The sequence below is a fragment of the Lutra lutra genome, chromosome 1, assembly GCF_902655055.1.
Source record: "Lutra lutra chromosome 1, mLutLut1.2, whole genome shotgun sequence".
NCBI classification, from domain to species: Eukaryota; Metazoa; Chordata; class Mammalia; order Carnivora; family Mustelidae; genus Lutra; species Lutra lutra.
The window spans coordinates 202,876,628-202,898,264 of NC_062278.1; the positions used below are offsets into that span (position 1 = coordinate 202,876,628).

General features: G+C 41.6%; 1 protein-coding gene across 6 annotated transcripts in view; it reads right to left on the reverse strand.

Moving 5' to 3' along the window:
- The window catches only part of RAD54L2 (RAD54 like 2), a 116,428-nt gene that overhangs the window by 50,013 nt on the left and 44,778 nt on the right, over positions 1 to 21,637 (reverse strand). The gene's annotated exons all lie outside the window — the stretch shown is intronic.

Here is a 21,637-nt window from a genome sequence, read left to right on the forward strand (position 1 = left end):
ATCATATTAAAAATAAAACAACAAACGTTTTCTGTGGGGCTGTAGAAAATGCAAAGAAAATGTGTACTTAGCCAGAAGCACACTGCAGCCCTGCTTCCTGATGGGTGAAGGGGACAATTAAAAAAAAAAAAAGAAAAAAGAAAAAAGAAAGGCTAAGAACGGAAGTACAAGTCTCTATGGTGAAAGAACATTCCACAGTGGCTCTCCCAGCACCTTGCACCCCACAGAGTAGCAACTCTTTAGAGCTCCACCATACCCGGTCACCGTCAAGGGAAAAAAGGCTCATCTTTCCTCATCTCTCCTCTTCTCTCCTCAAATTTAGTCATGAATTCTGTGCCTGAAGAAGGTACCTAACTATCCCTCTCCTCTTCTCTCCACACCACTGTACTACCTGGTTGGGTTCCTGCTCTGGCCTCCGGAGTCTCCCTGCCTCCTGACTGCTCCCCCCCACCTCAACCCACACTGCAGAAAGAGTGGGTTTTGTGAATCTGCTCCAGTCAGTCTCTAACCACCCAGGATCTTTTAAAAACACTTTAAAATTGTCCCCTGTGCCCTTCGGATAAAATCTGAAATCCATCAGGCCTTTCCTGATTGCTGCCTTCTCTCTGACCACCAAGTACCTCCCTCCACCCACAACCCTCCGTTCCATGCTCTTTAGTCTCCAAAGCAGGATGCTGTGTCCCTCCTTTCCCCATCTCCTTATCTAACAAGTATATGTTAGATTCTAACTTACTTCTAACCCATACACTCTTTCAGGTGTCTGCCTAAAGGTTAGCCTCTTGAAAGCCTTCCTAGGCTTCTTCCTTTTTATTTTTACTTCAGTGTGTGCCCAGCACTGCTAGGCTGATTCAGTGCCTGTCAATACACCTGTGGAGAAAAGGTTAATAACTGCTGCTTTCTCTCTTGGTACGCTGTTTCGGGAATTTTATGTAAAACCAGCACATCCTGCTTCTGTACTCTGAACTGGACCGAAGACTACTTTAAGACTTCAGAAGACAATTCAGGAAATACTTAAAGAATTTCCCTTCAGGTAGGTTGCTGGGAAGTCTGAAGTCAGGACAGACGAAGCAGTTGGTGAATGGCTATGGGCCCAGCACCAGGTCTGTGGTGAGCCCTGTGAGATACGGACCCAACACACTGCACCCCAGTCATGCCCAAGGGCATACAATAACTGCTCCAAGTCACTAGCCCTGCTCCCAGAGCACTGGGGCTCACCCCACCAGTAAGGCTTATTATCAGTTAGATTTATTCATGTCACAAATACAAGAAACATGGCAGTGCCTGGGTGGCTCAGTCAGTTAAGTGTGAGACTCTTAGTCTCGGCTGAGATCTTGATATCAGTTGAGTCTGAGCCTGGCATGGACTCCGTGACGGGCATGGAGTCTCCATACATACATACATACATACATACACACACACGTACATACCACTAACTCATTCAGTCCTCAACACAGCCCTATTAAGTAGATAATGCTACAATTATTCCCATTTTACAGAAAGGAAACTTGCTCAAAAAGGTCTAAGTAGTAAAGAGAGGGTTTGAACTGAAGTGACTGATCTGTCTCCAGAGCTCTCATTCTTAGCCACCACTCTGCAAAATTTCTCCTCTACTTCCATTTCCCTTCATGGAAATTATGTGGAAGAAAAACAGAGTTCAGAGACAGAGCTACATATGTACGTGCCTCAGTTTACAATGAAAGGTACAAGAAAATGCAATGCAGCATGCTGGATCAATTAGATAATCATATTTGGGGAAGAGAGGGATGAACCTTGACCCCAACCACATACCATACAAAAATCAATTCATGATGGATCACTGACCTAAATGTGAAGGTAAAACATTTAAAGCTTCTAGAAAATAGCAGAATATCTTTATGACCTTGGGGTAGCCCTAAAGCACTAGACATAAAGGGAAAAAATACATTCAATTTCATTATAATTAAAATATCTATTCATCAAAAATACAATTTAAAAAGGAGGATAAAAACTGCCTGAAAAAGAAAACACAAGAGGGGAAAAAAAAAAAAATCAAGCAATACAGAAGGGAAAGATGGGTATTTATGTGTACCCAATAAGATTCATACCCAGATACGAAGAATTTCTATAAATCAATAAGAAATAGATGAAAGGGAAGAAAAGTCCTCCAAAAAATGTGTTCAGACACTTTACAAAAGTGAAATTGGTCATAAGCATATGGAAAAAGGCTAAGAACTTAATCAGAGAAATGCAAATTAAACCTATAAATCAGAAGCTCCCACTCCCTGGATTATTGGGAAGGAAGGCTAAAGGTCCTTCAAAGTCACTCTCAACAACTGGGTCAGTATCTGACATGCTTTCCTGATGCAGATTACAAAACAATCTTCTGCCCCCAGCACACCCAAACTCTGCCCCTTTGTGTCTTTAAGCCTAGCACACAGAAAAGGAAGACAGGAAATTCTATCAAAATTGACACTACTTCATTTCTAACAAGAAATTACCCTATCATTCTCTGACACTTATTTCACTTAGCGTAATACACTCTAGCTCCATCCACATCACTATAAATGGTAAGTTTCATTATTTTTGATGGCTGACTAATATTCCATTGTGTGTGCATGTGCGCACATGAACACACACACACACACACACCCCTTCTTTATCATCATCTGATGGACATTTGGGCTCTCTCCATAGTTTGGCTATTGTTAACAATGCTGCTATAAACATCAGGGTGCATGTACCCCTTCAAATGTGTATTTCTGTATCCTTTGGGTAAATATCTAGTAGTGCAATTGCTGGATTGTAGGTAGTTCTATTTTTAACTTATTGAGAAATCTCCATACTCTTCTCTAGAGTGGATGTACCTACCAGTTTGCATTCTTAAGGAGGACACATGTTGTGATGAGCACTGGGTGCAATATGTAAGTGATGAATCACTGTATTCTACTCCAGGGGCGCCTGGGTGGCTCAGTGGGTTAAAGCCTCTGCCTTCAGCTCGGGTCATGATCCTGGGGTCCTGGGATTGAGCCCCACATCAGGCTCGCTGCTTGGCGGGAAGCCTGCTTCCCCCCCTCCCTCTCCTGCCTCTCTGCCTACTCGTGATCTCTGTCAAAAAAAAAAAAAAAAAAAGTCAACCTAAAGTCTTGATTTAGGTTATTCTGAAAAACTAGTCTAACAATATTCAAGTTGTCTCAGGAAAAGGTGATACAACTTTCTGGGGTTGGAGAGGAGGAGGAGAGAACAAATATAGAATAAAAAAGATCTGTCCTGGGGCACCTGGGTAGCTCAGCCAGTTAGGCATATGACTTTTGATCTCAGCTCAGTTCTCGATCTCAGGGTTGTGAGTTCAAGCCCTACATTGGATTCCACACTGGGCATGAAGCCTACTCAAACAAAAAAATTTTTTTTTAATCTTAAATCTGTAATTTTTTAAAAAGATTTTATTTATTTACTTGACAGAGAAAGATCAGAAGTAGGCAGAGAGGCAGGCAGAGAGAGTGGGGGGGCGGGAAGCAGGCTCCCGGCTGAGCAGAGAACCTGATACAGGACTCAATCCCAGGACCCTGAGATCATGATCTGAGCTAAAGGCAACGACTTAACCCACTGAACCACCCAGGCTCCCCTTAAATCTGTAATTTTTAAAAAAGATTTTATCTATTTATGAGAGAGAGAGAGAGAGAGCAAGTGAGTGAGCAGGGGGAGGAGCAGAGGGAAAGGGAAAAGCAGACTCCACACTGAGCCCTGAGGCTGATGCAGGACTGGATCCCAGCACCCTGGTATCATGACCTGAGCCAAAATCAAGAGTAGGATGCTTAACTGACTGAGCCACCCAAGCACCCCTGTCTTAAATCCGTAATTTAAGGAATGGTGCTGGTCACCTAAGTTGAGAAAAAAATGCTGAAATGCAACAGAGAGCTATTTAAGCTGTCTGTATTGCATTCAGTCACATGGCTAAACTGGCCTTCCATGCTGATTCACAGCCCTTTTTTTTCTCTGCTTTGGTAAGTCTTCTTTGTTCCTAAAAACATGCACATCCTTCCCTGTCTTCATCCAGAATAAGAAAACAGATCTAGATTCAGGTGGCAGAATTTCATCTTGTGGAAGTGAACCTAAAGGCTGAGCAAGGTCTTGCCCAAGATCACAAAAATTTAGATGCAGATGATTACCTTGCCCTGAGGGGCATTCCTCTCTATCAAACACTAAGACTGAGGCAAAGGCTTTTTCTCAGGCCGTGGCTTGAGCCAGTAGGTACTGCCCCCCAACTCTCCTGCATCATCCATTTCTCCCTCCCTACCTGATAAGCCCCACTGGCAAAAAGTCAACAAAGGATAAGATCTTTTAACTTTTAAAAAAGCCTTTCCTTGATCTCATATACCCCTTCATTTACTGCTTTTTTCATTTCCTTTTATACCAAAACTCCTCAAAACATTGTTTATACTTGGGGTCTCCAATTTCTCTCCACCTGTTCTTGTTTAAGCCCCTGTCATGGCACTAAAACTGCTCATCAAGGGCACCAAGGACTCCCATGCTGCTAAATCCAATAGCTAATTATTCTTTTTTAATTTTAATTCTAGTGTAGTTAACAGTGTTATATTAATTTCAGGTGTACATTACAGTGATTCAATAGTCTCATATGTTACTCAGTGTTCATCAGTAAAAGTCTAGTCTTGGAGCACCTGGGTGGCATTTTCAGTTAAGCAGCTGCCTTCAGCTCAGGTCATGATCTCAGGGTCCTGGGATCAAGCCCCACATCAGGCTTCATGCTCAGTGGGGAGTCCGATTCTCCCTATCCCTTTGCCCCTCCCCTTGCTCATGCACGCTCTCGCACTCTCTCTCTCTCAAATAAACAAAATCTTAAAAAAAAAAAAAAAAAGATAAGTCTATTCTTGGGGCACCTGGATGGCTTAGTGGATTAAGCGTCTGCCTTCAGCTCAGGTCATGATGATCTCGGGGTCCTGGGATCAAGCCCTGTGTCAGGCTCCCTGCTCATGGGGAGCCTGCTTCTCCCTCTCCCTCTGCTGCTCCACCTTCTTGTGCTCTCTCACTCTATCAAATAAATAAATAAAATCTTTAAAAAAATTAGGTAAGTCTATTCTTAATCCCCTTCACCTATTTTACCCATGCCTCCACCTACCTTCCTTTTGGTAAGGATCAGTTTGTTCTCTATAGTTAAGAGTCTGCGTTTTTTAGGGCACCTGGGTGGCTCAGTGGGTTGGGGCCTCTGCCTTTGGCTCGGGTCATGGTCCCGGTGTCCTGGGATCAAGCCCCGAATCGGGCTCTCTGCTCAGCGGGGAGCCTGCTTCCTCCTCTCTGCCTGCCTCTCTGCCTACTTGTGATCTCTGTCAAATAAATAAAATCTTTTAAAAAATTAAAAAAAAAAAAGTCTGCGTTTTTTGGTTTGTGACTTTTTTTTTCCTTTGTTCATTTTTTAAATTTCACATGTGAGTGAAATCATATGGTATTTGTCTTTCTCTGACTGGCTTATTTCACTTAGCACTATACTCTCTAGATCCATGCATGTTGTTGCAAATGGCAAGATTTCATTCTTTTTTGTGGCTGAATAATATTCCTGTGTGTGTGTGTGTGTGTGTGTGTGTGTGTGTGTGTGTGTGTGTGTTCACACATCTTCTGTATCCATTCATCTACTGATGAAGACTTGGGCTGCCGCCATAATTTCACTATCACAAAAAATGCCTCAATAAACATAGTGGTGCATGTATCTCTTTGAATTAGTGTTTCTGTAATTTTGGGGTAAATAACCAGTAGTGCAATTCCTGGATTCTAGGGTAGTTCTAATTTTTTGAGGAATCTCCATACTGTCTTCCACAGTAGCTGCACCAGTTTGCACTCCCACCAACAGTACACGAAGGTTCCTTTTTCTCCACATCCTCACCAAAACTTGTTTTTCACTTTAGCATTTCTAACAGGTATAGGTGATATCTCATTGTTATTTTGATTTGCATTTCCCTGATGTTGAATGATGTGGAACATCTTTTCATGTGTCTGTTGGCCATCTGGATATCTTCTTTGGAGAAATGTCTGTTCATCTCTTCTGCCCATTTTTATTTTATTATTTTTTTTAAAGATTTTTTATTTACTTATTGGACAGACAGAGATCACAAGTAGGCAGAGAGGTAGGCAGAGAGAGAGAGATGGGGGGAAGCAGGCTCACTTCTGAGCAGAGAGCCCGATGCGGGGCTCGATCCCATGACCCCGGGATCATGACCTGAGCGAAGGCAGAGGCTTTAACCCACTGAGCCACCCAGGCGCCCCATCTTCTGCCCATTTTTAAATTGGATTATTTGGGTTTTTTCAGTGTTGAGTTATAGAAATTCTTTTTATACTTCGGATACTAACCCTTTATCAAATAAGTCATTTGCAAATACCTTCTCCCCTTCAGTAGACTATCTTTCTATTTTGTTGGTTGTTTCCTTTGTTGTGCAAGTTTTTTATTTTGAGGAAGTCTCAAAAGTTTATTTTTGTTTTTGTTTCCATTGCCTTCCAGAGGACCTATCTATTAAGATACTGCTGTAACCAATGTCAGAGAAATTACTGCCTGTGCTCTCTTCTAAGATTTTTATGGTTTCAGGCTTCATATTTAGGTCCTTAATCTAGAGTTTATTTTTGTGTATGGTGTAAGAAAGTGGCCCACTTTCATTCTTCTGCATGTAGCTGTCCAGTTTTCCTAACACCATTTGTTGAAGAGACCATTTGTTGAATATGTTGCATATTCTTTCCTCTTTGTCAAAGATTAATTGACTATATAATTGTGGGTTTATTTCTGGGCTTTCTATTCTGTTCCATTGATCTGTGTGTCTATTTTTTGTGCCAGTACCATACTGGTTTGATTATTACAGCTCTGTAATATAACTTGAAGTCTGGAATTGTAATACCTTCAAAAAAAAATTTTTTTTCCCAAGATTGCTTTGGTTATTTGGGGTCTTTCTTGGTTCCATACAAATTTTAGGATTATTTGTTCTAGTCCCATAAAAATGCTATTGGTAGTTTGATAGGGACTGCATTAAATCTGTAGATAACTTTGGGTAGTACAGACATTTTAATAATATCTGTTCTTTTAATCCATGAGTAAAAGAATGTCTTTCCATTTCTTTGTGTCATCTTCAATTTCTTTCATCAATATCTTACAGTTTTCAGAATACACGTCTTTCATTTCTTTAAGTTTATTTCAAGGTATTTTACTATTTTTGGTGCAACTGTATATGGGACTCTTCTTAATTTTTCCTCTGCCGCTTCTTTATTAGTGTATGGAAATGCAACAGATTTCTGTATGCTGATTTTGTATCCTGTGATCTTACTGAACTCATTTACTAGTTCTTGTAGTTTTCTGGAGGAGTCTGTAGGGTTTTCTATATATAGTATCATGTCATCTGCAAACAGTGGAAATTTTACTCTTTCCTTACTGAAGTGGATGTCTTTAATTCTTTTTGTTGTCTGACTGCTGTGGCTAGGACTTCCAGTACTATGCTAAACAAAAATGGTGAGAGTGCACATCCTTGTCTTATTCCTGACCTTAGGGGAAAAGCTCCCAGTTTTTCCCCACTGATGATGATATTAGCTGTGGGTTTGTTTTTTTTTTTTAAGATTTTATTTATTTATTTGTCAGCGGGAGAGGAGCGAGAGCGAGCACAGGCAGACAGAGTGGCAGGCAGAGGCAGAGAGAGAAGCAGGCTCCCTGCTAAGCAAGCAGCCCAATGTGGGACTCGATCCCAGGACGCTGGGATCATGACCTGAGCTGAAGGCAGCTGCTTAACCAACTGAGCCACCCAGGCGTCCCATAGCTGTGGGGTTTTTATATAGAGCCTTTATTAGGTTGAGGTATGTTCCCTCTAGACCTACTTTATTGAGTGTTTTTATCATGAATGAATGTACTCTGTCAAATGCTTTTTCTGCATCTATTGAAATGATGACACAGTTTTTATCCTTTCTCTTATCTGATGTGATGTATCACATTGATTGATTTGCAAATATTGCAAATATCCGACAGTCAATTCTTATTCCTCATACTATCCTAGCTATTGTTAGCCTTTAAGTAACATGGTTGATGTTGCTGCTGCTGTGAAATACAATGGGGGGGTGAGGACTACCATAGCATTTTTCTCTTTCCTACTGCCTCAGTAGCCATTTCTTCTCAGTCTTCTTTCCTAGACCATCTTCATCCCCCTCCCCACCTTTGAGTGCCCAGCTCTTAGTCATTCAGGCCACTTCTTTATTTCTGGGATGATCTCATCCTGTCCCATGACATACATTTACGTACTGATATAGCCCATGTTTTTATCGTCAATGTAGAGTTCTCCTCTGAACTTCAACTCTATAATCTAACTGCCTTCTAGACATCTCAACTTGGAGACATAAGCCATGTCAAATTTAACATGTTTCCAAAACTAAAGTTTTATCTCTCTCTAATCTATGCCTCTCCCAGTCTTCCCAAGCTCAGAAAATGGCATATTCAAGTTGTTCAATCCAAAAGCTTTAGAACCCATTCTTATCTTCTCTCTTTCACACAATCTACAACCACTTCATCAACAAATCCTATTGCTCTATCTTCGAAACATATCCAGAATTCAACTACTAACCACCAAATCACCATCACCTCTTGCCTGGATTTTGCAGTGTCTTCCTAATTAGTCTTTTGACCTTATCTCCCTTAGCCTGCTCCTGACATATCAGTCACAGTGATCTTTTAAAACCTAGACCAGATCTCATTCCTCTGTTCAAACAGTCTAGCAGCTCCCACATCACATAATAAGGCCCATGCAGTCTGAACCCATGGTCTCTCTTCAATCACCCTCATCCCAGCATACTCTTCTTCAGCTACCATGGCTCCTTGTTGTTTCTTCCACACATTAAGAAAGCTCCTGCCTTTAGATCTTTGCTTCTGCTATCCTACCTGTCTTGAATGCTCTTTCCCTAGACAACCACCAGTCTAGCCCCCTAATTTCCTTCATGGCTCACTCAAAAGTCACCTAATCAAGTAAGGTCTCTCTTGACCATGCTACATAAAATAGAACCATACCACATTTATATTTTACCTAGTCCCCCTTTCTTCATAGCACTTAAAACCTTCTGACACCCTGTTTATGTATTTATCATCTGTCTCTACCTAATAAATAGAAATCCCCTGTATAGAGGCAATTTTGTTCCCTGCTCTATCTCCAACACCCATGATATTGCCTAGCAAAAAGTGCTCAATAAATATTACTGAATGACTAAATGAATGCATTCCTTTCTCCTGTCACTCTCACACACAGTACTGCTCTCCTGATGTCCTCTGTTCTCTTTTTGGGATCCACCACTCTTTTAGGCACTGAAACTCACTGGACTACACAGCTTTTTACACAATTTGGCTCCTAAAAGACTCTATTAGGTACCTTTCTCACAAAAACTTCATTCTGGGTGCCTGGGTGGCTCAATCAATTAAGTGTCTGCCTTTAGCTCAGGTCATGATCCCAGGGTCCTAGGACTGAGCCCCATGTCTGGCTCCCTGCTCATCAAACAGCCTGGTTCTCCCCCTGCCCCTCTTCTACTATCTCTCTCAAATAAATAAACCTTAAAACAACAACAACAACAACAACAACAACTTCATTTCAACTAATGCATTTAACAGTCTACTCTGAGAGTCTTGTAAATAGATGGTGGTCTGTGGGCTACAAAACAGTCACCTGGATCTATAGGCAGATAAATAATCTTATTCACTGAACATTAATGGTTAATCTAAACGGAAGTCTCTAGCAAAATGTCACTATGTTCTATTCTCACTCAGTTCTATCCAATTCCCCATGACCTGGATAGCTAATAAAGAGGACAAAATCCATTATCCAAGTAAAATGAAAGCACATATCCATACAAAGGCTTGTATATCAATGTTCAATAGTGGCTTCCTTTATAATAACAAAGAGAGAGAGAGAGAAAGAAAGAAAGAAGGTGGGAAGAAGAGAGGAAGAAAGAACCCACATAGAATGGATAAACAAATTGGGATATATCTATACTATCCAATACTACTCATAAGCAATGAAAAGAAATGAACAACTGGTATACACAACATGGATGAATCTTAATTATGCTGAGTGCAAGAAGCCAGATGCCCCCAAAGAGAATACCCTATGTGGTTTCATTTATACCAAAATATAATCAATAAGGACAGAAAGCAGATCAGAGGTTCACTAGGCACAGGGTTAGAGGGCAGGAAAAGGAGGGAAGGACTTCAAAAGGGAATAAGGAAACTTTCAGGGGTAAGGCATATGCTCATTATCTTGATTTTAGTGATAGTTTTAGGGATATATACATAGCATACAATTAAACCTTAATAAGGCTGGGGGAAAAAAACAAAAATCCAACTATATAATACTCTGACTAAATAGCTTAGTGGGATATATTAAAAGAAAAAAACTGCAAAAAAACTCTTGAACTTTAGATTTATTGTTTGTAGCGAAAACATCTGAAATTATTTGAACCTACTGTAAAACTAAGCAAATTAATAAATACACTGATGCTGAAAACCAAGTTCTCACTGTGGAAGAAAGATACAAATAGGAAACAGGAGAAGTTTTAAAGTTTAGAGCACTGTTTATGAACACAGTTTTTTAAATAAATGTATTTCCTGGCTCTACAGACCAAAAGAGCCTATAATCAATGATATTCCAGTAGTAATGAGCACATCTATAGCCCAGATCTTAGCTTCTAAGTACCATTTCCCTCTAAAAGAAACCAACAATCTTTGGAGAAAAAGCCAGTTCCCAGGTTCGAACAGAGAAAATACAAGCTAGGTCTGGAACACTGCTGTGCCAGAAAGAAAAGGAAGTGCTCACAAACTATAGGAAACGTGTCCAAAGGAACAGTGAAGTTAGCTGTAAGGTGCTCCCACTAGCCAACTCTGGGACGATTTGAGCATCAAAATGAACAAGAGGAATGGATTCTATCACACTGAATTTTTCAAGATTTTATTTATTTATTTGAAAGAGGAAGCATGAGCAGGGGGACAGTCAGAGGGAGAGGGAGTCCCCCCACTGAGCATGGAGTCCCATGCAGGACTCAATTCCAGGACCCCTGAGATCATGAACTGAGTGGAAGTCAGATGGTTAACCATGGGTGACTCAGCCACCCAGGAGCCTCTATCACACGGAATTTTTCAAAAAAGGATCTGAGACCATATTGATATTTTTAAAAAATAAATAATAATAATAATGAGGAGGAAGAGGATGAAGAAAAATAAAGTAGGGAGGAAGAGCTCATCTTTACCAAAAAATACAAATAAATGTAAAAAGGAATATAGAATCACAAAAATCACCATTTTGCAGCTACCATATTAGTAAGTGATACAAGCAGAAATCATAAATGGAAACTGAAAACATTGGGTAAAAGACTGGAGGCATAGGATATTCCCACAGTTTTAGGTTCACAGAAAAACTGAGAGGAAGGTACAGAGATTTACCATATGCATATACATGCATAGCCTCACCCATTATCAATATCGCCCAGCAAAGTGGTCCATCTGTTACACACAGTGGATGAGCCTACATTGCCACATCATTATTACCCAAAACCTATAATTTTTTTTTTTTAAGATTTTATTTATTTATTTGACAGAGATCACAAGTAGGCAGAGAAGCAGGCAGAGAGAGAGGGGGAAGCAGGCTCCCCGCTGAGCAGAGAGCCTGATGTGGGGCTCGATCCCAGGACCCTGGGATCATGACCTGAGCCGAAGACAGAGGCTTTAACCCCCTGAGTCACCCAGGCGCCCCCAAAACCTATAATTTACATTAGGGTTCACTCTTGGTGTTATACGCTTCCCTATTTTTTATTTTTTAAAAATAAAAACTTAGGAGGCACCTGGGTGGCTCAGTGGGTTAAGCCTCTGCCTTCAGCTCGGGTCATGATCTCAGGGTCCTGGGATCGAGCCCCGCATCGGGTTCTCTGCTCAGCGGAGAGCCTGCTTTCCCTTCTCTCTCTGCCTGCCTCTCTGCCTACTTGCGATCTCTCTCTCAGTCAAATAAATAAATAAAATCTTAAAAAATACGGGCGCCTGGGTGGCTCAGTGGGTTAAAGCCTCTGCCTTCGGCTCAGGTCATGATCCCAGGGTCCTGGGATCAAGCCCCACATTGGGCTCTCTGCTGGGCAGGGAGCCTGCTTCCTCCTCTCTGCCTACCTCTCTGCCTACTTGTAATCTCTGTCTGTCAAATAAATAAATAAAATTTAAAAAAAAAAAAGAAGAAGAAGAGCTAACACTTATTTAAAAAAAAAAAATCTTAAAAAATAAATAAATAAAAGCTTAGAAAAGTAAAAATAAGTGAAATGCCATGGAATTACAAAGTCACTATAATTATGAAGACTTTTAAATGGCACATGCAAAAAGGGATACACAATAGGATTCTAGTTTTGTAAAAATACACATTTGCATAGCAAAAGGCTGGGAAAACTACAACAAAGTATCTTGTTATCACTGGCTGATGGAATTACATGTGATTTTTGTGTCCTTTATAATACTGTGTATTTCCAAAATTTATTTAATAAGCACATGTTACTCACAATCACAAAGTTATTAAACAGTAAAGTCAACAAGCCATTTGGCATTATAGATTTTGAAATATTATTCAAATTCCAAACACACTCTCCAAAGAAGGATCTAGATCTAGGACATTATGCAATCACAGGTTTCATAAAGTTTCTTTAAAACTATTCTTGGGGACGCCTGGGTGGCTCAGTTGGTTAAGCGGCTGCCTTCGGCTCAGGTCATGATCCCGGCATCCTGGAATCGAGTCCCACGTTGGGCTCCTTGCTCAGCGGGGAGCCTGCTTCTCCCTCTGCCTCTGCCTGCCACTCTGTCTGCCTGTGCTCATGCTCGCTCCCTCTCTCTCTCTAACAAATAAATAAATAAAATCTTAAAAAAAAAGAAAAAAAATAAATAAAACTATTCTTGGAGGGGCGCCTGGGTGGCTCAGTGGGTTAAAGCCTCTGCTTTCGGCTCAGGTCATGATCCCAGGGTCCTGGGATCGAGCCCCGGCATCGGGCTTTCTGCTCAGCGGGGAGCCTGCTTCCTCCTCTCTCTCTGCCTGCTTCTCTGCCTACTTGTGATCTCTGTCTGTCAAATAAATAAAATCTTTAAAAAAAAAAAAACTATTCTTGGAAAATAAATCTAGGCTCAAAGTAAGGATGTCTTATGTGACAGAGATGCCATAATAAATGGTGAAAACTATAACTCCATAACTTATGCTGCCTTGTGAAGGCCCATGGGGGCTTCCATACGAGAGAGAAAACATTGGGTAGGATTCCCATTAGACTGCTGAACTCACTCCTCCCAGGTACAATTCTTTATGAAACAAAACCACCCATTCTGACTTAGTACAAATTTCTAGAAGCTCCCCACACTTCTTTGACTTGCAGCTGCTCAGAGAGCATAACTTTTCCTGCAGACTGCTACTATTTACTGATTATGTCCAGAACTCACAGTGAGAATCTGAAAGTGCAACAGCCAGAACCCAAACAAATAAACCCAGGATTCCAGGTATATTTCAAACTGCCACCACTGCCCCTACATGCTCAGGCCCCTTCCTATCTCACCCCAGACCACTCTGGCCTTTACTCTCTATGCTCCAGCCACCATGGCCTCTACGTTCCTGATTCTTAAACAAGCAAATTTGTTTCCACACCAGGGCTTTGCCCTGGCCCTCTGCCTAGAACACTTTACCCGATTCTTTGCATTGTAAGCAAAGAGGACAAATAGAATGGGGTCAGAGAAAAAGCAAAAAGCAAACTCCTTGCAGAAGAGTCTGAGATCTAGAGGTTGAGAAGGAGATCAGCTTTCCCTAACCAGTGGTCTAAAGTGAAGGAGGTCAGCCTAAGGCCAAAGTTGACATCCAGGAGGTTAGCTTTCTGTCAACAAGATAGCATGAAGCAGGTTCCAGAAGGAACATATCTAGTTTCAATTCCAGTATCTCAGTATCCTGATTTGTCATGTAAAATAGACAAAAATAAAATAAAAAAAGCAGCCTTCACCTTCTAAAAAGATGTACCCATCAAGGCAGTCTGTGCCCAGATCTTGACTAACTTAAACCAGGACTTCTCAAACTTTTCTACTGAGGAGTCCTATGCCCACAGAAAATGTTCTTATCCCTTTGGGACTCTCAGGGTACCATTCAAAATGCACTCAAACTGGGGCACCTGTGTGGCTCAGTTGGTTAAGCATCTGCCTTCAGCTCAGGTCATGATCCCAGGGTCCTATGATTGAGCCCCGAATTGGGTTCCCTGCTCCACAGGGGCCTATTTCTCCCTCTCCCTCTGCCGGCCACTCCCCCCTGCCTGTGCTCTTGCTCTCTCTCTGTGTCAAATAAATTAATAAAATTTTTAAAAAACAAAAACACTCATACTCTAAAATTTATTTGGAAAAAAAAAAAAATCCCAGGGCGCCTGGGTGGCTCAGTGGGTTAAGCCGCTGCCTTCGGCTCAGGTCATGATCCCAGGTCCTGGGTTCGAGCCCCACATCGGGCTTTCTGCTCAGCAGGGAGCCTGCTTCCTCCTCTCTCTGCCTGCCTCTCTGCTTACTTGTGATTTCTGTCAAATAAATAAATAAAATCTTTTAAAAAAAAATCCCATTTTACCTTAAAAATGCATATGAATTGTGGTTTCTATGCCTAATTTTCATTACAAAAATATTTTTAATTCCTTACCAGTTAAAGTATGAAAGTCTCAACCCCCAACACCACTCCCCCAATCTCCTGATAAAACTGGCACTCTAACAAGGTTTGTCATGTTCATCCTGAAGCTCCATAAACTCCCAATATGCCTACTGCAACCTGGGGAAGCAAGTTTGGAAATAAAACCCTCTGGCAAGCAATCATTCTTAGAATAACCAGTAAGTTCTTTAAGTCTGCAGTTTCTGGGTAGGGCTTGGTCTTTTCTCCAGTAAAATTCCTTTAGAAAAACCCTACTCTTGTCTTAGCTTAACAAGGCTATTCATAACATGGGCCAAACAGCTTGGATGAGTAGAATGCTCTCAGAAGAAAAGAGTGATGGTGGCCCCAGAACCCTGATGGAGAACCAGGCCAAGACCAAAAAAACCCGCACAAGTAATGAAGTAAAAATACCATACCGTAGGAAAGAATGGGGCATCTGGATTTTCCTTGCAGATATTTCACAAGAATAAAGGTAGCCTACAACAAGTACAAGTGGTAGTGGAAGGGGAATCATATTATTAACTAAGATTCATCATACACCTGCAGAATGAGCGAAATCAGGAATTAGATCCATTAATCCAGATGAATGTTAGTAAGAAACACATGATGTTCTTGTTTAAAAAAATTTTTTTTAATTTTAAGCATGTCCTCTGCCCGTGCAACCTATAAGGGCATATTTAGGCCCAGGTTTCTTGCTACTTCTCTCTCTTGTCTCCCTGCTGCAGGGGTATAAGAAGCTACCTTGGGGAAACAGATGTTAAGATTTTTGCCATGTATATAGACAGGAAAACCCTTGGAAATATCTCTTGATCTAAACTTTATCACTTATGGTTGCTAAAGCTATGAAAGGAAGAATCCACTGTAGGATTAGAGCACAGTAATAATGAGAAAAACAAAAGTGCAAACAAAACACCCAGGCAAAGGAAAATCTCTTTACAAAGCCAAGTACACACAGGACTCTGACATGAACCAGCCATGCCACACTTTCACATTCATTGAAACACATTAAATGGCAACTGGAAACAAACTTTTTTTTGTAAAAGCTAGATTACTGTAGAGTTCTCTTCATCTAAATATTTCAAAATACCTTATCTGGGGCAAGATATTGGACCTGAAGCTGAGCTAGAAGAAAATACTGGGCCAGAAAAACCACTTTTGCATAAGGAAAGCCAATTCCAGGGGCACCAGGTTTTTTGTTTTGTTTTTAAAGATTTTATTTATTTACAAGAGAGAGAGCGAGAGAGAGCGAGCACAAGGACAGGGGACATGGGGCAGAGGGAGAGGTAGAAGCAGACTCCCCGCTGAGCAGGGACCCCCCCCCCCCAAATGCGGGGTTCAACCCCAGGACTCCGGGATCATGACTTGATCTAAAAGGCAGATGCGGGCGCCTGGGTGGCTCAGTGGGTTAAGCCGCTGCCTTCAGCTCAGGTCATGATCTCAGGGTCCTGGGATCGAGCCCCGCATCGGGCTCTCTGCTCAGTAGGGAGCCTGCTTCCCTTCCTCTCTCTCTGCCTGCCTCTCTGCCTGCTTGTGATCTCTCTGTCAAATAAATAAATAAAATCTTTTAAAAAAATAAATAAATAAAATAAAAGGCAGATGCTTAACCGACTGAGCCACCCTGACACCACAGGCACCAGGTTTTGAACTTCTGCCTCTGACAATGATAGGCCCCAAAGGTGCTAACACCTAACTTCTCCCACCATTCCAAGAGAATAGAGAAAATCCAACACATGCATTAGGAGAAAAGAAAAACAGGGAAATGAAAAAACAATCCAGGGGCGCATAGGTGGCTCAGATGGTTAAGCATCTGCCTTCAGCTCAGGTTACAATCCCAGGGTCCAGAGATCGAGCCCCTCATAGGGCTCCCTACTCAGCGGAGACCCTGCTTGGCCCTCTCCCTCTGCTGCTTCCTCTGCTTGTGCTCTCTCGCTTTCTTCTGTCAAATAAATAAAATCTTTAAAAAAGAAATCCAAAATGTCTTATAACACACCAAAAGCCCCACAATATGTTAGAAATTGGAAAGCACTGTCTTCTCCCCACCTTTTTAAAGACCAAATCATGGGGCTCCCCAAGAGCCAAAGCCTCTGTGCTGTCAGACTACTCTCCCACAAGTCAACATTCAAAGGTCAGTATCAAGGGGGAGACAATGCCCCATATAATGCAGCAAAGCTAAAAATACCTCTAACTCCCCCATCCACTTCCTATCTACCCCATTCTTCCGCCTTTGTAAAGATTTCATCATCCTCCCAGACTTTACCTATTCTGTCTTCAACCTGCCCCACATATGCAATAAGTCACCAAGTCCTATAAATTTTACTGTAACAAATCTGACCATTTACTTCTCCTATGCAGGTCAACTGATCCCAACAGTTCAAAAATCTCATTAATCCTTCCCATAAAGTTTTACCACAGACCTAATTGCTCTTCACTATCTACAGGCCATCTCTTCTGTACACTGCTAAATAACATTCTTAAAAATCAAAGGTTTAATGAATGCTCCTTGGTAAAAACTTCCATCAATTCCCATGCTGCCTTTAAAACAAATTCTAAACTACCCCCTAAACTGATTCCAGGCTATCATTCCAGTCTCACTCTGGTCATTCCCCTAATGTGTCCAGTTCCATAGCAAGTAAGATAGGTCATCATTCTCTAGCGTATGTCATACCTGCCTTTCTACTATGCCTTTACTCATGCTATTACTTCTCATCTCTGGTCAATAGTATTAATCAATTTCTTCCTTCACAGCACAAACAAACAAACAAAAAAAAGAGAGAGAGAGAGAAAGCAACCCATTATAGGCAAGGGAATGATATGAATCTATGGTCTCACAAACAGCATGGGATTGAAAAAGGAGTACCACTTTGGAAACTAAAGGCCCAGCTTTGCCACTTTCTTGCAAAGTCATACTGAGTGGGTCACTTGCCTTTCTAAGTCTCAATTTCCTTATCTCTAAAGTGTATCTGCCCTACCTAACACCTAGGATTATCAAGATAAGTAAGATAAACTGTGTCAAAATGCTTGTGAGGGGATGAACTAAAGCAGTACTTAGAGGGAAATTAATAGTTTTAACTGTTTTTATTGGGAAACAAATGTAAGCACATTCTTTTTTAAAAAGATTTATTTATTTATCTGAGACAGAGAGAAAGAGAGGGAGAGCATGACTGAGAGGAGCAGAGGGAAAGGCAGAGAGAATCTCAAGCAGACTCCCTGCTGAGCACAGAGCCTGATGTGGAGTTCCATATTATGACCCTAAACCAAGAGTTAGTTGTCTATTAGCACCACCCAGGCGCCCTGGTAAGCACATTCTTTTTTTTTTTTCCCCCAATATTTTATTTATTTATTTGACAGACAGAGATCACAAGTAGTGGAGAGGCAGTCAGAGAGAGAGGAGGAAGCAGGCTCCCTGCTGAGCAGAGAGCCCGACTCAGGGCTCGATCCCAGGACCCTGGGATCACGACCCGAGCCAAAGGCAGAGGCTTTAACCCAATGAGCGACCCAGGCGCCCCCTGGTAAGCACATTCTTAAGACATTTGGAAGTAATGGGCGACTGGGTGCCTCAGTGGGTTAATAAGCCTTTGCCTTTGGCTCAGGTCATGATCTCAGGGTCCTGCAATGAAGCCCCACATCAAGCTCTCTGCTCAGCAGGGAGCCTGCTTTCCCCCTCTCTCTCTGCCTGCCTCTCTGCCTACTTGTGATCGTTGTCAAGTAAATAAATAAAATCTTTTAAAAAAAAGAAAAGAGGGCGCCTGGGTGGCTCAGTGGGTTAAGCCGCTGCCTTCGGCTCCGGTCATGATCTCAGGGTCCTGGGATCGAGCCCCGCATCGGGCTCTCTGCTCAGCAGGGAGCCTGCTTCCTCCTCTCTCTCTCTGCCTGCCTCTCTGCCTGCTTGTGATCTCTGTCTGTCAAATAAATAAATAAAATCTTTAAAAAAAAAAAGAAAAGAAAAAGAAGTTAGGCAGTATTGCTAAACAAACCCAAAAGAAGTAGGAGGAAGAATATTATAAAGCAGAAATTATAAAGAAAACAAACACAAATAGAGGGAATCACCAAAGAAATTTCTTTGAAAAGGTGAGTATGTAATTCAGATGTTTGTGTAAATGATAAGGAATAACTACAAAAGTGAGTTATTGTCATCCAGTAGAGATGAAACTTCAAATAAAAAGAGCTGAAGTAACAGTTTCCTTTCTGAAAGGGTTTCTCAACCTTAGCACTACTGATACTTGGGGACAATAACTGTGTGTAGGACAGAGTTGTCCTATGCAATGTAGGATGTTTAGCAGCATCCAGAGTCTCTGCCCACAAGATGCCAGCAGCATTCTTCCCTCACCTTATGGAAGTCATGACAGTGTTTTCAGACACTGTAAATTGTCCCCTGGGAGGCAAAATCATCCTACATTGAGAACCACTGCTCTAAGACAATAAAAGGCTACATCACACCATATGAGCTAAGACTATTCATAGCTATTCCTAATTTTAGAATAGCTGGCTGCTCTACCCATTAAGACTGTGGGATGACCAGCAAGCCGAGGCAGGAAGGGCAAGACTGAAGAAACAGGCAGGTCTCAGATGGTTCAGCAAAATTGCAGAGTGTGCAAAATAAGAGAACCAGGAAAACTATCAGCTCTAATACAGCGGCAGAGTTGCCACAAGTAACAGAAGCATCACTTCCATTTGGGAGTGCTTGGGTGAGTAGAGCTCTAACACTACTGTGAAACATCAAAAGGATCCTTGATCAAAATCCAAGAAGTAACGTACCCTAGCAGAGCAAGAGAAGAAGAGAGCACCTACAGAAAATTTTTTTCTAACACTCTGAACTTCTTAAGTAATAAAAATAACTCATTTCAAATTTTTAAAAATTATTTCATCTGAGAATGGTATAAATAATCTTTTTTTAAAACTCCGTTACAGGGGCATCTGGGTGGTTAAGTGTCTGCCTTTGGCTCAGGACATGATCCCAGGGTCCTGGGATCAAACCCCATTCTGGCCTCCCTGCTCAGTGGGGAGCCGGCTTGTCCCTCTCCCCACCACCCTACTCATGCTTTCTCTTGCTATCTCTCTCTCTCAAATAAATAAACAAAATCTAAAAAGACAAAAACAAAAAAAAGCACTCCAGTTGCATAGCTACACTATTCTGAGACAAATCACAATTCTCACCACTTTTTTTTCTTCTTAAAGATTTTATTTATTTTTTGACAGAGAGAGAGAGAGAGATCACAAGTAGGCAGAGAGACAGGAAGAGAGAGAGGGGAAGCAGGCTCACTGCTGAGCAGAGAGCCCGATGCGGGACTCGATCCCAGAACCCTGAGATCATGACCTGAGCCGAAGGCAGAGGCTTAACCCACTGAGCCACCCAGGTACCCCACTCACCACTTTTAAATAAATAATAGTAAAGTCCAGAGAAGCAAATGCTTTTCTTTTAATAATTAAGAACCTAACAAGGAAGGCAGAATTCCAAAAAGCTAAGAGGGAAGACAATGTGTATATATCCATCATACCTACCAGCAGCATCCTAAATCCGATCTAAACCTGACAAGAGTTCTAGGGGGTATGTGAAAATATAATTCTGAGAACCCAAATGATAAAAAGCAAAAACTGAGGGGCGCCTGGGTGGCTCAGTGGGTTAAGCCACTGCCTTCGGCTCAGGTCATGATCCCAGGTCCTGGGTTCGAGCCCCGCATCGGGCTTTCTGCTCGGCGGGGAGCCTGCTTCCTCCTCTCTCTCTGCCTCTCTGCCTACTTGTGATTTCTCTCTGTCAAATAAATAAATTAAAAAAATCTTTAAAAAAAAAAAAAAAAAGCAAAAACTGATGCAGATACCTGGGGACTCTAATGCCATCTTAAGAACCATGAGAGCCAAGCAAGGCAGTCTGGTGGTATACCTTTCCAGCACTATCTTCCATTACTTCTACTTATTCTACTTTATAGAAAGGAACTGCAGAACCAGTTGGGGAGACTCCAACTGAATAAACAAGCAGTGGACAGCAAACAATATCAAGAAAAAAAAATAAAATAAAATAAAATAAAATGATAATTTCCCTGCCAAAGATGGGGGAAGTAGAAATGAGGCAGAGACTCCTAGATAGTATAAATGAGGGAAAACTGATCCCTGAACCATATAACATCTGGTAGGATGAATGAAAACTGAAGATAGTACTTTAGCAAAGAAAGAGGATCCATGTTCATCCTTCTTGAATCTGGAGAAAAGCAGTAGCACATTTTCCTAGGCTCCTTCAGATGCAAGCAGAGATAACCTAGTATAATGTTGCATCCTACCAAGGTGGTTTGTTATAAACAGAGAAAAACTTTATTACTCAGTCAATAGGAATCTTACAAACAACTAAATCCTATGCTATGAAAGCCTGGAATTAAATGAGAAGCCCTGTGGCTGCCCGGATGACCTAACATTAGACTGAAGATGAAAAGAAGAAGTCAATGCCACTGCAGTTAAGCTGTGGGCAAAGGAAGGGGTGAGCCAAAGAGGAATCCAGGCGGGTGCCTACCAGCTTTAGAGGTGCAGTTCTCTCTCATCAGGAACAATTTACAGTCACTGGAAGTGGCTAGGAGGCAGAGCAGCACCACAGGAGATGCAATAAGCATTCTGGAGTTGTGAGCCTATCATCTGAAAATCTCTCCCCACATAATTCCCTCATGTCCATACAAGCAGAACCATAAATATAGTTTCAGGAAACTCACAGCTACCCTCATGCCTACCTGTGGTCACCTGATGAATTCATGACCCCAGACCACAAAGTCTCTCCACAAGGACTCTGCCATTGACTCCTCCACGACGTGGGCAAGAATTCTCTATTCTCAAATTTGCAAATCTGAATCTGCACATCTGTCAAAGACGAGTTAAATGCTAAGGTTCATCCAGCACTAGAGTGAGGTCTACACAGAGGGACAACAAGCCATTTCTTGAGAAATAGCATATGAGTTCATTGTTGCTGTGTTCCCAGTCTCTACCTTCTCACA